Genomic DNA, 18,383 nt, shown 5'->3' on the forward strand with positions numbered 1-18,383 from the left:
CTAAGCAGATCATACATGATAACGCCTCTTAAAAGCAGGTATAATGTTCCACTTTTTCAGGGTATAATACTGTGCCTGTAAGGTGTTCTTTGGACGATCGCTCCCGGCTAGTGTAGCCTTATCTGGAGTCTCCGGGTTCTCACTGCGGCGTAGTTATATTCTCAACCACGGTGGAGTTTCATATGCCTGCGGCCGGCCGGCCCGTTAGTGTCTCCGCTGCTATCTCTTGTGACGACAGACGCGTTTCTCCGCAGTGTCAGACACTGAGGAAGCCGCCGATGTAGTGGAAGGCGGAGAAACGCGTCTGTCGTCACAAGAGATAGCAGCGGAGACACTAACGGGCCGGCCGCAGGCATATGAAACTCCACCGTGGTTGAGAATATAACTACGCCGCAGTGAGAACCCGGAGACTCCAGATAAGGCTACACTAGCCGGGAGCGATCGTCCAAAGAACACCTTACAGGCACAGTATTATACCCTGAAAAAGTGGAACATTATACCTGCTTTTAAGAGGCGTTATCATGTATGATCTGCTTAGCTAAACGGCAGAAGCCCGAAATAGGGTTAAGGTGATTCCAAGTGTTTAATCGAATGTGGATGGTTCTCACTTGAGGAGAGAGACTTTTCTGGCTTGGATCGAGACATTTATCTTATGCTGGGACAGAATATAAATATTAAAAAGGAAAGAAATACCCAGCATTGCTGGATGCTAAAAACCATAAAAAAGCGCTGGACATTTGTTGGTTTTAAATTTACTTGAAGTGATACTATCCATAGTCCAGAAGAAAAAGTCACTAATGGTTCATTGGTTTTTTAGTGTGTAAAATTTAAGATAAGAGATATATTAGGTATATAATAGAACCAAGTGATATGTTATTAAATTACTAGACCTGTTGGTAATATACTGGTTAAACTTATATATCACTATTTTTATGTGATGCTGGCCGGCATCTAGTTATATATGTGTTTGTATGTATTTTTAAAAGATTAATTTTATGTGATAATAAATATCCATATCAGAGTGAATTGCGCATTCCCAGTTTTGTGTTTTTTCTTGTGGTTCCATAATAAGGGTCAAAACCAAGGACCCTTTTGGGATTGCAGCATTTCATCTGTAGTCAATCAAAGCGCCAGGTGTGTGTATTTTTTGGTTTTTCAAGCGCTGCAGACAGTCTCCGGGGGCAGACCAGTACAGCCCAGCATCTCCGGAGATGCTGGACACGCCCACGGAGTGACAATCCGTGAGGCCACCCCCCCTTTATTTGTGGCCACACCTCCTTTTGCAGCGAGCACGCCTCCGCCACAATGGCATATGTAGGGTGTCACCACACCCGTTGACGCCTCTGGCATGGACAATAATAGATTGTACGTGGGGAAGGTACTCTTCAGAGATTGTCCTTTCAGCTATTCTGTTCAGCAGATTATTCTTTTTAACTTCCATGAAGACATTATTTTATAAAGAGATTATGATAAAGATATTCTAAATTCCTGCTCACTATTCTGTACATTACACTAGCACTAAACTGTTAATGCAGAACTACAGCATCACTTTGTTATTCTCCTAGATCTTGAAAGATGGTTTGATATTATCAGGCAGATCTAACTTACAGTAGTAAGGACGACCGAGTTGAGTGCACGTGAGGGTTCCCTGCCAAACTATGACTTTTTTTTAAAGCAGCAATCATTTACAAGGAAAAAACATGCACTGTAAATGATTGCCACTTTAAAAAATCATATGAGTTTGGCTAGGAACCTGCACCTCCAGCCAACTCAGATGTCATTACATCCAGCCCTAAGTAACAGATGATTACCCAAGTCATCTGCTCATCTGACAGCAAAAAAGACTAATTTAAAATGTAATAATAATTAGAGCAAATTTTCTTACATCTGAAGATGGTGTTAGCTGCTGGGGTCAAACACCATAATGTAAAAGTACAGTAAATCTCACAGCTTTGCAGCCCCTATAGAAATCTATAGGGGAGAGGAAGAACTACCATTGGTGCAGCAGGTGCATTGCGGCACCCGAGGACTAAGGGGCCACTGCTGCCCAGATCAGCAACGAGTTATCCTCCGCAGTCCATTCTGGGAAAGGTCAGATGAATGGCACAGTGCAGAGAGCAGGGTGGGTTAGACTACCTGAGGGACCTGCCGCTATCTTAGGGAGGAAGGGCTGACCTTGTGTGTGCCGGACTGATAGAGGAGTCCTGCCACCTTACACCACTGATGAGCGCAGCCACATGCTGCCTTTAATTAAAACAGAGAGCTGTACATTTTTCTGATTCACTGCTTCTGTGAATTAAAGGCAACTTACAGCCGGTGTAACTGGCAGTGTCATAGTCTTCTTGCCCAAGTGCCAAACTGAGGAAAACACAAGGAGTGGGGACTCATGTCACAGATAGAGCAGAGGTCACTGTGTTTCTACTCCCACCAAGGCACATGCCCCCTGTTCTCTGCACCGCGCAGGACATTGTGCTTGTACCCCTGTCACCCACTGCCTCTCCCTGTCACCCGCTGCCTCCCCATCATTCAATACCTCTTCCTGTCACCCTGTGACTCCCCTACCTTTTGTTGTCACCCTCTGCCTCCCCTTGCTTTCTGTTGTCACCCTCTGCCTCTCTATGTCAACCTCTGCCTCTCCTTGCCTTACGCTGTCACCCATTGCAATGTGTCATATTGTGAACTTGGATTGGGGTGGAGGAGGGGGGCCCAAATTATATTTTTGCGCATGGGCCCACCACTAATATAGGGGCTGTGGCTGCTGTTAGAATTGGAGGGACTTCGGCAGGTATCTCCATATGTACCATGGTCTTTCCCACATAAGGGGGAGCCTTAATATTTGCATGTGTCCCCCGAAAACAGTTGTTTCATGAGGATATGTCACAAATATTCAAAGATAAATAGGCACCTTGGAGAGTTCAAAAAATAAAACAAGTGGCTTCATCCTTTCCAATTTATGATGCAGGTAATAAAAAGGTAGACTACGTATAAATTGGCATTTATGAACAAATGTAGCAGTTGCCAAATTTCTGTTTACCAAGTTATTTCCATAATCAAATTGGAGCAGCAATAATTACAACTCATTGCGATGACATAAATCGCTCTTTCATTCAGTGGCTATTTCAGAAAGGAGCTTTGCAGCTGGGGAATTATGAACATCCACAGCCAGAGATCACATTGTATCTAAATGGCTCATTATATGCAATTTATTTAGTAGTGCATATTCACAAATTGTGATTTGTATTTATGACACAATACACCGAGATCGGCCAATAGTTTACATTTACATTACTTTCTCTTGTGAGAAGTTATTGCAATTGTGGACACCTTTCCATTAGATGAAATGCTCGCATGAAATCAGCACTTGAGTGAGCAGGAACAGAATCTAAAAGATCTGCTATTCTCTATGATACTGAACTTGTTTTAATGACTGAACTGAAGCATTGCAAAATTATTCCATTTTCTCCATGCGTGATTATCTTTTCTCTCAGTGAAGTGCAGTTTATTTTGCTATGAATCAACTTTCTGCCCTATGCAATCAAATGAAACTATATTCCCCTATTGCATTTTATTTGACAGAGTGATTAATACATGTTATGTTTCCATTTGAAGATCTGCCTTAAAGCTTTAGTTTTTTTTTTTTACTTTTAAGTTACGCTATGTCTAGATGATGCTTCATTCTGTCCTTGACAAGTAATACTTGGCGCATTTTTATTCTTGTCCCTGTGGAAACCATAAATGTGACAATTAGCTTTCACAGAGATGTAATGGCAATTACCGATATGAGCATTAGATTTATGCAAGATAACAAACTAATTCAGAGGATATAAAAATATTTCACAGCTTTTATAACCATTAACAATAAGGTTTTCCTTGATATAAGCCAGCATGGAAAATTATTGCTTTTCTCAATACAATGCTGGTAACTAAGACTTGTAGACATACAGTAGTGTTATACAACATCTAATTCAATGAGTAATCAAAAAAAGGCTTTGCATTCAAGCAGAAGCACCTGATTTTCTCGATCACAAAGTTCTAGAAGAAGTGTAATTTTCAGTTTATTGGTTCTAGAACTTGGTGAACTGAAGTAGTTTCCCTTAGGTATTGCCTAGGCTATTACAACTGAATACCATGCTTACAATTTCTTATTTACATTTATATATTACGGTGCCGGTGTATATACTGTATATTTGGCATTGATCCTTAGATCTGTATTACGATTTTTCCTTATCTCGTCTGGGAACAGTTATACTTCCCATCATTTTGGTTTTATTATGAGTACATATTGTGTTGCCAAATGCTCATGTTGTTACATACTCTAATACACTGGAAATTTTTATACAGTAACTACATAATTGTTTGACCTTTTGATCATATTCAATGGAGGCTCCAGAGGTGGGGCTGCAGTACAGTTCAAAATTCAAATAGGGGAACCACACCAACTGACAATGAGTCCCGGTCGGTGATGTTTAGCAGCATTTGGAGTGGCAGTTGGTGTTGCTCCCCTATTTGAATTTTGGACTGGGCTGCAGCCCCACCTCTGGAGCCCCCATGGTGGATACACTGGTAACTGTAAGTGCGTATTATCAGTATTGTGGTTGAATAATGAACGTGTAATAATTTACTCTGACCATACAGTCATAATTTGGGAGTGTATCACCACAAATTTTATTTACATATTGTTTCAAGTTTTTAATGTTATTTCTCTTTTTTTGAGTTTATAAAATATAACATTAAAGCATGGGATAAGTCACAGATGTAGTTTAAGGACATGCGGTAGCACAGGTTCTGTATCATAATAAATGCCAGGCTTGAAGGCAGTCACGTATGGTTAGTGCTGTCCCTAACCAATATGATGCCCCACTGCAGCTAGTTTTGCCTCTGATTCAGCACCCCTCTGCCAGCAGCACAGATTACAGCTGCAGCCAGCAACACCCCTCAACAACAGCAATCCTCATCCATCACCCCACATACAGAATCCCTCACCCAGCAGCACAGGGATCTGAGCTTGAACAGGAATGACTTGGCACAATGGATCTGGGCTTGAACAGGAATGGCTTGGCACAATGGATCTGGGCTTGAACTGGAATGTCTTGGCACTATGAATAGCTTGGCACAGGGATCTGAGCTTGAACAGGAATGGCTTTGGCACAATGGATCTGGGCTAGAACAGGATTAGCTTGGTACAATGGATCCGGGCTGCAACAGAATAACTTGGCACTATGTATCCGGACTTGAACCTGAATGGCTTGGCACAATGTATCTGGGCTTGGACCAGAATAGGTTGGTATAATGAATAGCTTGGCACAGTCAATCTAGGGGATCCGATCCGATGCTCACGGGACCGCGCATCGGATCGGATGTAAAACACATCTGAAATGCCTGATTTCATCCGATATATCATCCCGAATGGCCGAAATCGGATGAAATCGGGCATTATCATTCTGGTGTATGGGCCCTTAATAAAGGAATAAAGCAAAAGGTGTTAAATAATCAGATACACATTTATAAAAGTTGTAAAGTAACTACAGCATGTTGTGGTACATTAGATTGTTATGATAAAGGAATCTCTTGTCTGAGCATTCTGACTGTACATTACTGTGTATGTTACTGTATAAATTATTAGTTGAAAATATCAGTTATAATTAAAATAGAATCACTGTATGTGTGAGCACTTGTAGCCTTTATCAGATAGTCTATAAAGCAATGTCATGTTTTGACTTAGGAAACATACTATATTAATTGACGGATGGGATTGCTTAAATGGCAGGAAATTATTAATTTTGCTGAGAAATCCTTCTATTATTAGAACACTGGAGAGTTGTGGTAGAATACATAATGACTTGTGTAACTGTTGTGCAAAAATCCTCTCTCAAAGTAAGTTTTGACTCCTAATTCAGATGCAAACCAATGGTTTACATACATATCTGAAGCTCTGGGCTGCATGTGCACCGACACTGCATTTCGCATGTGCAGATGTCATTCTACGAGAGCCCTCGCATTGCCGCCAAAGCAGCAGCATGACTGACATGATGTGGCCATTTGGAGATGGAGTGGCTGCGGCAACAGCCAGCATTGCAGAAAATGGGAGGCATGTCATCTCTATTTTCTGATTATGTGGAAGCTTATGGCTGCATCATTGGACGCAGCTTTACTGGTTTCAGACGCATGAAACCATCCACCTGGTTACTCAGATGGCCAATTTTCACACAAATTATCTGATGCTGCATCTTCAGATGCAGCAGTGGATCAGAAGAAGCCATTAGGAGGTGTCTATTTACATAAGGCACCTACTGCATCATATTATGACACCACCGCTGTGCCCAAAGATGCAGCTGCTGTGGGAATAGCACAATCTGAACAATCTATATGGCGTTAGACATTTGTGACTCTATCCTTCCCCTTTAAATAGAAGCAGAAGACACTCATGGAAATAAAATCAGGATAAAAAATAGGGCATGCACATTTTCTATCCTGATTTTATGCAAACGTGTGTCTTCTCCTCCATACACCACTGTTGAGGTTAAGGAACTGAGATAAAGAAACCTTTATGGGTGGCATCCTCTATGCATCAGTGTGAGTGTGGTAAGACAACGTACTTGTACTTATCTTGTCCAGGTGGTACAGGGATCCTTAGGATCAGGCAGAGTGCAGAAGTAGGTTCTATCTACCTTTCTGTTATCATTGTTTGTTGGGTGGTGAATGACCCACCTTTGATATTTCCTCACTGCAGCCTCCTGTGTGCGCAGCGGTTCTCTATATTATTTTTTGGGGCAGTTGTGTGAATAGCATCCTTCTCTGAATCAGAGCAAAAACAGTAACAATCAAAAAGATAAAAAGTAAAGAAAATTAATAATAACATTTTAATGTTGCCGTATGAGAGATACACAGTATTGCCCTAATTCTAATTAATAAATTCAACAATAAGCCCAGTTATCTATTTATTTCCAATTAGCAATTCAGGTAATACTTTAATCATGAGTGGTAAGAATAAGCTTAACCTCTTGCCCTTTATCTCAGTAGTTGTGTTTAATTGAAAGTAGAGATGTGCATCAACCCCCGTGTTTTGGTTTTAGATCTGTATTAACTTCATATTTTAGTTTAGTTCCACCAAAACCACCCTCATGTGTTATGGTTTTGGATCTGTAGTTTTATTACAAAAATTTATCAAAACGTCTAAAATCACATAATTGGGGCCTCTTTTTTTTCTACAGTAGTAATAATCTTAATCACATTCATTTACAGTCAATTTTGACCACCTCATAGATCACAATATTGTTTTCATCCAGTAGAGGTCAAACGCTGCAGCAAGCTTACTGGTTACTAAGTGACAGACCAGTGGCACAAACACACAGCAGTTTATAGCACATCTATCAAACAACTGACTTTAGCACCTCCCACCCACCTAAGTTGGATATTAAAAATGACATGCACAGTTTAACAAATCAAGCACTTCAGAGACAGACACTGCCACATTTGTGGCTGAAGTGCTTGGTTTGTTTGCCCCCCACAAAACAAGCTACCAATAGGCTTAAGCAAGCTAAGCCAGAAGTGCTGTCAATGATCTCTGCAGTGGACATATATGTCATCATCATTATCATCATCCTCAGTCTAAACCTCATCAGTGTTTACATTATCCTCACAAAATATTAATTCATCCCCTCTAGAATCCACCACTACAGAAGTCTCTGTACTTTTATTTTATTGCTGGTAAAGATCTTCTGTTCATTTTGTTGAACATCATATTTTCCACATTTTGAGGAAGTAGCCTCCTACACCAATTGCTGACAAGGCTCCTGGCTGTGCTGAAAACTCATTCTGAGTACACACTGGGTAGTGGGCTGGGTGAGGGTGGGCAACTTAACTATTGAAAAGCAATACTTTCCTTCCAGTAGTCAAAGGAACTCTGTGACATAACTATTTGTATGCTGTCAGTAAAATAATCCACCATTCTTTGGTATTTTGACCATATCAGATGGAGTTACGGTAGATGTGTCACAAATTTGGGGCACTTATTTTAGATGACTAGATGACAAAATATTGTGTGGACTCATCTGCATCACCACAGGGTCTTTAGGGAAAGCTCAGTTTTTTCCTAGCAGTAGCTGTTGCCAGAGAAACTGAAGGAGGACACATGCACCACTTGAGCTCACAACTTGCTCACCATAAGCTCTTTGCATGTCTTAAGATCTGGGTCAGTTTGAAAGAAAGATATGCTGTTCTTAAATCTAATATCAAGCATGGCACCAAAATGTAGTGATCTGATTTTAAAATGTTGACATCTCTCGGATCCTGGTGAATCAAATAAAGGACTAGATCCACAAGTCTGACATACTAAGCAGAATCACTTATTTCCATCTCTTCCTTCATTTTATCATGCTGCTATTCCAAAAGTCTTTTTATCTGAATCACCTGACTCAAGTCAGCAGTGTCTGAACTCACTATACAGGTTACTACATTGAATGTTTTCAGCACCTTGCACAACATGAAAAGTATTATCCACTGCACTGGACTAAGGTACATTTCCCCTCCTTTCCATATGTCATTGTTTGACATGTAGCTTTGGATGACTTGTTGCTGTTTCTCGACCCTCTAAAGCATATAAAGGGTGGAATTCCTTAATGTTACCTCCTTTTGCATCAGTTGGTGGCAGGGCAAATTGAACTGTTCTTGCAATTTCCTAAATGCTGCTGCTGAATTCCAAAAATGTCCCAACATTTTTTTGGACCACAGACTGCATCTCCTGCATACACCTGTCTTTTCATAAAAAAGCTCTGCATCACCAAGATTTTTTGTGCAAAACATGGATTGTGTTTGAGTTCACAGCTGTAATGCTCTCACAATATTTGTGGTGTTATCAGAAATCACAAATCCTGAGGAAAGTCTAAGTGGTGTAAGCCATTTTGGTATGACATCCTTTAGTTTTTCTAAGAAGTTGTCAGCAGTATGCCTCTTTATGAAGCTGGTGATACTGAGAGTAGCCTTACTTTAAATGATCTGGCATTGTATGTTAAATGCTGCTGCAGTTCCTGCTGAATGCAAATCACCTACCCAGTAGGCTGTCACAGTCATATAATCTTTTGTTTGCCTAGTTCTTCTTATCCACATATCTGCACAATTACATTTTGTAGGCCAATAATTATTTTTTTGCAACGTCCTGGCACATGTGAGGAATTGCTTTTCTAGTAAAATGGAACCGAAACAGATTTGGTAGCAGGGATACAGGACATCAAAAAACTGTCTAAAATCTGCTGTATTCATGGTGGATAATGGATGCAGATTTAATTCTAGCATAGCCAACAGTGTCATTGATCCATTGTGCAACTGGGTGACAGCTGTCATACTTGCTTCCTCTTGCAAGGACTGTTTAACAGTCAATTGTAGTAGTTTTCTTGGCCCCCTTACAGGAACATAGAAACAGAATTTGAAGGCAGACAAGAAACACTTGGCCCATCTGCACCATTTTTTTTACCATATTTTTATCTCAAACCTTACTTGAACCTTATTTCTTTGTAAGGATGCCCTTATATCTATCCTATGCATGTTTAAAATGCTCGACTGTCTTAGCCTCTACCACCTCTGATGGGAAGCTATTTCACTTGTCCACTACCCTTTCTGTGAAGTAATTTTTCCTCAAATTTCCCCTGAACTTACCTCCCTCCAGTCTCAGTACATGTCCTTGTGTCCTATTGCTTCTCTTCATTTGAAGAATGTTTCCCTCCTAGACTTTGTTAAAACCCTTGATATATACAGGATGAAGATCCACTCGCAGCAGCAGGCCTAGTGCTGAAGGTTTCTTCTGAGGAATCCTGGATAAGGAGTCAGTTAGCCATCACAATGGCTTAACAATTTTGTTAAGTTTTAGGTAAAAATCTGCAAAAAAAGAGGTGGATTGTTTGGTCTTAAGCCCAGGCATGACAATGGCCATCTTCTTATAACAAGCACGCACTACTTCTACTGGTCCCTGACTTACACAAACAACATCAACATCTTCATTAGCGCTAGCATCAGCTACATAAATGTCCCCCTATTCCTGTTGCACAGTGGCAACCTCACATTTGCAGTGGTTGCAGAAATGGTGAAGGGAGGCTTCTCTGTGAGTACAGTATCAGAAAGGTCAGGCTGACACATATCACTTGTGGACTACACTCTAAGTGAGAAGGTCTTGCATTTCATGAGAGGCAGAAGTAGGAGCCTCACTGACAGTTGCAGCACCACCAGCTATAAATAAAGTTCAAGGTCTGAGTCTTTCCTTGTCACTGCATGTGATGAATGGCATGTTGGCAATTGAATGTTTTTCTGCAGTAAACGTTCCCTTTATTAGAGGTGTGATTTTCTTTGCCAATGTAAAATATTGTTATTGGGTTTTTTTCATTGAGATACCTTGATTTAAACCCTCTATGCTCTTGAGCATCAGATTTATTAAATGATGTTGAAGGACTAGTATCATCATGACTGGTGGCAGCAGATGCAGTGCTAGTATTTGATTGCTGATCCTGCTCTTCTCTTGACTAATTGTGATCCATATCAATGAACGCACATGAGCTGTCCAAAAAAAATATTGTTTGTAAATTATTTTACAAATGACACTTAAACTGCAGAGTCACAATGCTTATGTTTATGTGGGGTGTGGCACCTATAGCACACTTGAGATGTACAATTTTTATTTTTTATTTTTTTTCACAAATGACAACTCATGCTTGAACTCACAATGCTTAGATTTATGTAAATGCAGATATTTATGTGGGGTACAGAACCTATAGCACACACAAATTGTACAAAAAAACAGCTTTTTAAAACTTTTTTCACAAATGACAACTCACGCCCAGACTCACAGGGCTTATATTTATCTGATAGCAGTGTGGTACAGCACAGTTCAATGACATACTTATTATTCATTGCAGGTAAGCTGCTTCTATGGAAGCTAACTCATGTTCGCCGTGTTAAATATGTAACCATGGGCATACACCCTAAGGGAGGGCCACACCATACACCCTAAAACCATACATTATACTTTCCTGTCTACAGTCCAGCACTGTAGACATCCCTGTGAACATGGCGTAAGGGTGCCATGTTCTAGGATACCTGCCTTGTTCACGAGCAATCAACAGTAGCGGTAAATCCTGTAGAATGGTTAAAAGGTAACTTAGGGTATAGCCTTACAGTTAAAAAGCTTGTCACAGGAACATGCAAACTCCAGGTAGAGATGGAGCCTCCCTCATCATTGCAGTTTCTCAGCCTAAACATAGGATTAGTTGCACCTGAGCGATAACTTAGGTTGTTGAGTTTATGCATAGACAGGCGCATTGAGGCACAAAAAACATACACAGCATGCAATACACCTTTTTACCACTGGGTAGATAATGCTCCACTAATCCAGTACTGTAGAGCGAATAGCGGCAGATTGATCTACAAGCTCTGGCAAGTGGTCAGTAACAACTGTAATATTACTGTATACTGTACACACAGACCAATGGTCAGACGGAGAGAGTCAATTAAAAATAACAACAATAAATCAATCAATAAAAATAGTGTATACATACGCAAACAAAATGTGTTAAAGCAATGGTCCATTGATATGTTACTGTATGTGAGCGTCCAAGTCCTGTAGACAAATCAATTATTAAAAATAGTGCACACAGATGCAACTAATGTGTTAAGGCAAAACTGTAGTTCACTGACATTACGGATATGTGAGCGTCCAAGTCCAGCAGCCATGCTTTTTTATATTTCTTAATTTGCTTCTTTAATATGGTACTTTATACAGTACATACAATATTCTATGGCAAACAAAAATGTTTGTTACTGTCAGTTGGTCTGTAAATATACAATACAGTAATACAGACGTGGATTCTCTGCACACTGAGGAGATGGGAATGGTGATGCTCTGGGCGCGCTGCTGGTTCTAGGGGGTGTCCCAACCCACTTAAATACTAGATGCACGAATGTGGATAAATCCACAGGGAACCGCGCTCAGCCCCTAGTGTTGGTTGTATAAGTGTTCAGTTGGGGGATTATGTTATGAGGTGGAAAATATGCACTGATAGTCAGACCTGTGTGTGCTAAATGATAATGCAAATGAATATACTTTAAAGGTTTTTATTGAAATGCTAAAGCCACTGAAAGGGTATCTTTTTCAAGTCACATGTCAATAGGTTCATGCAGCCAATGGGTGCCTTGGGCACTGTCGTGGCTTAAGTTCACTAATTGGCAGATGTAAAGGTCTTTGAGTTTACAAAACAGTTTGTGCACTGGTAAAAAGAAAAAAGAAAAGAAAAAGTGATGAAGTCCAAAGAGTCCTTTAAAAGCCATGCAGTATATGGCAGGTACAGTACTACTGTACACAGATTTTTTTTTATAAACACACAAATGCGGCCCAGATGCAAATGAATGTAAGTTGCATACTGTACAGCAGGCAGCTTATGGTGACAGTACTCGCTTATCCCCATTACTGCAGTGTATTTGAAATAGCGTAATGAGATGCACGTGCAGCATTGCCCTGTTGTTATGAGCCACGGCTGTGGCTCATTCCTGTTTTGCATGTCAGTTAGGTATTTTATGTTATTCTTCTGTTCATGTTACCCGTGGGTGTCATGGGGTGCTCGGAGCTCACCCTTAAGGAGGGGATACTGTTATGAACCACAGGTAGTGGTTCATTCCTATTTTATGTTTATAAGTTGTCTTGCAGGCCAGGATTTCCCGTTGCTCTGTTTAAGAATACTCTTGGTTGCTGCCGCTGGTGAGTCTGTGTAATTGCAGCTTGTTCCCATGTGTTCAGCCTCACCTGGCTGCTAATTGCATCTTGTCAGTTTGGAGTCATGCAACAGGGCAGCTGCATTATATTATTAATTAGGCCTCTCTGTTATATGCTGGCTCAGTGCAATTCACAGACGCTGGTGATATTTCTAGGTTTCCAGTCTGCTTGAGTTCTGAGCTTGTACCTGCCAGTTCCTGAGCTCCTGTGTAGCAGTGTCTGTCGATTCATGTGTCAGTCCCTGTGTTAGTTCCTGTGTCGATTCCTGTGTCTGATCCCGTGTCCTGCCGTGAAGCGTTCCTGTCCAGAAGTCCGGTGGCTTTACCTATGCCTGGTCGAGTTTCTGGCTTCTTGGTGTCCACCGGTCTGTCGTTTGGGATTCTGCCTGTCCTCCAGTTCTGAGAGTAAGTGTCGGCAGCATTGGGGGTTCCTGTCCGTTTGCCAGTATTCGTACCGGTTCCGTGAGTAGCAGCTCTGCCGTGTCCGTCGGCCTAGGCCGCTGTATTCCGTTATTATTTCTGTCACTGGTGTTTTGCAGAGGGTTCTGCTTATGCTGTCACCGCCGGTACACAAAAGTATTGTGTCGGCGTGTGGTCAGCATTTCCTTTGTTGTTCTTTTCCTTTGGCGGCAAGCCGCACATACTTTGGTTTTAGGTTTGTTAGTAGCCCCTGGCCTTGTTGTTTAGTCAGAGGGCCCCTTGTTATCACCCTGTCTCGGTTCACTCTTTGTCTCTCATTAAGACCTGAGGGGGCATCGAAGTTGGGCAGACGTAATCCGCCCTTCAAACGCGGCTGCCATGGGCTCAAGCAACCAAAGTCTCGCAAGAGTGTACTGACAGCACGGGCGAGACAACGGAGATAGGGCGCCAGGGGCTATTCCCTTTCCATTCCCCTTTCCCAGCATTACGTCCTGGTGCTCTGGACTCGCTTCATAACATCTCCCTTGTTCTGAGCACCAGGAACCTAACACCTGTTTCATACAATAACTATGTCGTTGCTCTCTCCATAGCTGTGGGCTTCCACAAGGTGCTGGGTTATGAGTGGAAGCCATTTCATGAACCCGCTCTGCGATCGAGTCTAGCCTGCTACTGTATGTACCGTATGGTGCCCACAGCAAGCTTATCCACATAGCCACTGTATATTTTAGATAGTGTAATGAGATGCTACTAAAGCATTGCCCTGATTCATGTAAAACCTGTGTGCATAATTCTATTGAATGTGAAGGTTTGTTAAAATAAAAAAAAATAGTAAAGTGTTAGAAAAAAAAAAAGGCATTTGCACTTTGGGAATCGAACCCAGGACTCTGAGCATGGGGTGCGGCATACTTCACCACTTAGCCACGACGCATTGTGACAGATACGCAAGCTCATGTGTAAATGTAAGCAGTGATCCCTTCCCATTGGTTTTGCTTATGCTGTATTGTCTACGGGACTTGGACGCTTACATCCCCTAACATCAATGGAACATAGCTTTAACACATTAGTTTGTGTCAGTATACAGTACACTATTTTTATTTATTGGTTTGTCTGCAGGACTTGGACACTCGCATTTTCCTAACATCAATGTACCATAGCTTTAACATGTTCGTTTGCATATGTATACACTATTTTTATTGGTGAATTACTCTAGCACATTGACAAATCTTTTATTGTATTTATGAAACAAGGGTTTAGGCAATATCAAAACTTTTTTGCATGTGTGAATGAGGCCAATGTGACTTTAAAACTTGATATGTTTAGTAAAATGTTAAAAGGGCCATCAAATGAGTTGCCCTTATGTTTTTCTTGTGAAATATACTAACATGCGTTTATACAGGTTGAGTATCCCATATCCAAATATTCCGAAATACGGAATATTCCGAAATACAGACTTTTTTGAGTGAGAGTGAGGTAGTGAAACCTTTGTTTTCTCATGGCTCAATGTACACAAACTTTGTTTATTACACAAAGTTATTAAAAATATTGTATTAAATGACCTTCAGGCTGTGTGTATAAGGTGTATATGAAACATAAATGAATTGTGTGAATGTACACACACTTTGTTTAATGCACAAAGTTATAAAAAATATTGGCTAAAATTACCTTCAGTCTGTGTGTATAAGGTGCATATAAAACATAAATGCATTCTGTGCTCAGATTTAGGTCCCATCACCATGATATCTCATTATGGTATGCAATTATTCCAAAATACGGAAAAATCCCATATCTAAAATACCTCTAGTCCCAAGCATTTTGGATAAGGGAGACTCAACCTGTACTATACTATTATACTTTCCACAGGAAAAAAAATATTTACTGTTCAAATAAAATATGACTAGATGACAATATATAATGATAAAAGACTATATTCGGTGGAGTCATTGTCACCAAGTAGTATAAACTGGCAAGCTATTTGTAGCAATGTCGGGCTGTGTACACATGACGTGATCGTCACGGGAGTTTATTATTGAGTAAAATATCAACCGCCACTTAAAATTATAAAGATTCCCTGTAAGAATGGTCTCATAATTGTTAACAACACTGACAGTTAAGCATAATGTTTGGAAAGATAAACAAGACTGTACCATATACAGATGTTTGGAGACAAAAGGCAACTCGGCTTGTAATGCACAATGATAGATTTGGGAGGTATCTTCTAAAGGTCAATTTGCAGAAATGATTATATAAAATCACTATTTTTTGGTGATTTACAGGTCAGTTTGTCATAATCATCATCAACAACTTATATGGAACTACAAGGGATCTGCAGTGCCCATTACAGAGTACATAAACAAATGAGCAAAACAAAAACAAATCACTTACAGTTTGAGACAATATAGGACAAATACAAGCAGGGGCGGATTGGGAACAAAAAGCGGCCCTGGAAAAATTTGTACTAGTGGCCCCACATGGGCAGCACCAGATGTGTAAGGTCTAGCCATGGGCCATGGCAGCAGCACCCTCCCCCCAAGAATTTCCAGATAGTGGGCATGTCCAGCAACAAGGGGGAAGTTAAAAAGAAACAAAGTTAAATATTATGAGCACATTATATGATACGCCTTCAGAATTTAGGAAACTATATAATTCTTTAGAAAGATATATTTTCTTGCTTATTACACCAACCATATTTCAATCACTATTCACTCAATCTTATATGTCAGCCAAGCAGGCAGACAGAGCATACACTAGATCACAGGTTCTCAAACTCGGTCCTCAGGACCCCACACAGTGCATATTTTGCAGGTCTCCTCACAGAATCACAAGTGAAATAATTAGCTCCACCTGCGGACCTTTTAAAATGTGTCAGTGAGTAATTAATAAACCTGTGCAGCTGCTGGGTTACCTGCAAAACATGCACCGTGTGGGATCCTGAGGACCGAGTTTGAGAACCCCTGCACTAGATCATCTGCAATCACAGGCTAAGTGGCAAAGTAATTTTCATAAATTATTTTGCATCTTATTCATTATGTCTATAAAAAGGACCACATGTCCTCAAACAAAACAGGCCCCACGGGGGCGTAGGCCCACCAGGAATCTTCCCTGTAGACCCTATGGCCAATCCTCCTCTGAGTGCAAGGTATATACAGAAAACCAGGGGTTAGGTGCCATCAAAGGGAGTATCGTGTATTAGGTTGTATGTAATAGAGGGAAAGGCATGTGAGGGGAGAAGGCCCTGCTTTTGCAAGCTTACAATCTAAAAGGTCAATTGCTAATAGACCAGGGTGGCACAGAAGGGGTAGACCGTGAGCTTGGACAAGGAGGTTAGGAGGACAGTTGGCTCTTGAGAGCCCGTTTGAAATTTTGTAGAAAAGTGGAGAGTCGGGTGGGGAGAGGTAGAGAATTCCAGAGATAGGTAGCAGCACATGCAAAATCTTGTAACTAGGAGTGGGAGGAGGTGATTAGATGGCAGGAGAGATGGTGAGCATTAGCAGAGTGAAGAGCACAGGTGGGAGTGAAGAGAGAGATGAGGTCAGAGATGTAGGATGGAGAAGAGTGGGTGAAGGCTTTAAAGGTGAGTGTGAGAAGCTTGAATTGGATTCTGAATGGGAAGGGGAGCCAGTGAAGGGCTTGTAAGAGAGTAGAAGTGGATTTAGCACGTTTGGTGAGGAAGGTGAGACGGGCAGCAGCATTGAGGATAGATTGGAGTGGAGAGAGGCTTATGTCAGGGAGGTGAGAAAGGATTCAGTAGTTACAGTAGTCCAATCTGGAGATGACCAGTGAGTGGATGATCATCTTAGTAGCATCCTGGGTGAGAAATGGTCTGATCCTGGAAATGTTTTTTAGATGGAAACGACAGGTTTGTGAGGCAAGGCAAAAGTGATAATCTAGATAGGGCATGAATATACACGCAATCACTGAACAACATATGATCGACTAAATACATCAATGTGGTATGAAACATAAACTTCAGTAGAACTGTTATGGATAAAGAAACAAATAGCAATCAAATCACACATTAATTGTAATCAACAGTAAACATCAGGTACTTTGGCATGGATCACGTTTTAAACTCAATTACACTTTGAAATCAGATAATGGAGACTTTGGAACAATATACCAGTCACTCAAACCATGTTGTGCTCTATTACCTGGGATCAGGTCATATCACGGTCTTTGGGTATAGTTGCGGGTTCAAGCAAAAGTATCTATACATATATACAGCAGATTGGTACGCCGGGATGCAGGGCGGTTTGCTGGTGTGCTGGGCACCGTCCTCCTCGTGGTAGCCGTGCTACCTCCCTTTCCCCAACACACGGCCGATTCATCTATTAAAGTAACTGCTACCGCAGGCTGTCAAGGCTGGAGCCGCAGCTGTGAAGTTGCTGGGTGCCACCCACTATGCAAATAACCCAGCCGCAGCCAGCACAGTGAGAGGACGGACATCACACATATCTAGACCAATGGCCTCTCACAGCGCTGGCTGCTTCTGGGTTATTTGCATAGTTGGTGGAACCCAGCGGGACTAGCCCAACCTACCACGGAACTGGAATGAATGGCTGAGGAGTGCAGACTGGATGGCTGCCTGTCTACCTCAGCTGCTGATCCTGGACAGCAGCGCTGGGCAACAAAACTTGGTAAGCAGCAGGGGGGCTGGCTGGCTTTACTGTTGGGAGGCAGCCCCTGGTCTGTGATCAACTCTATTACTACCCTGGCTGCAGCCCACACGTGAGAACTCTCCCCAACCCTACACTGATACACTGACACATTCCTTTATACACACACACAGCACCTCACACACTGACACACAGCTTCCTGTACCCAGCACCACACACACTGACACACACAGCCCCCAGTACCCAGCACCACATACACTGACACACAGTCCCCTATATACACACACAGTCACACACAGCACCTCACACACTGACACATAGTCCCCTATACACACACACAACACCTCACACACTGACAAACAGCTCCCTGTACCCAGCCTCCCACCAGCACCTCACACACTGACCCAAGTACGCAGCACAACACACACTGACACATACTGCCCCCTGCATCCAGCACCATACACACTACCCACTGTATCCAGCACCTTACACACTGAGACACAGCGCCCTGTACCCAGCCTCCCACCAGCACCTCACACACTGCCCCCTGTACGCAGCACCACACACACTGACACACACTGCCCCTGTACGCAGCACCAC

Source organism: Pseudophryne corroboree, chromosome 7, assembly GCF_028390025.1.
Source record: "Pseudophryne corroboree isolate aPseCor3 chromosome 7, aPseCor3.hap2, whole genome shotgun sequence".
Taxonomy (NCBI): Eukaryota; Metazoa; Chordata; class Amphibia; order Anura; family Myobatrachidae; genus Pseudophryne; species Pseudophryne corroboree.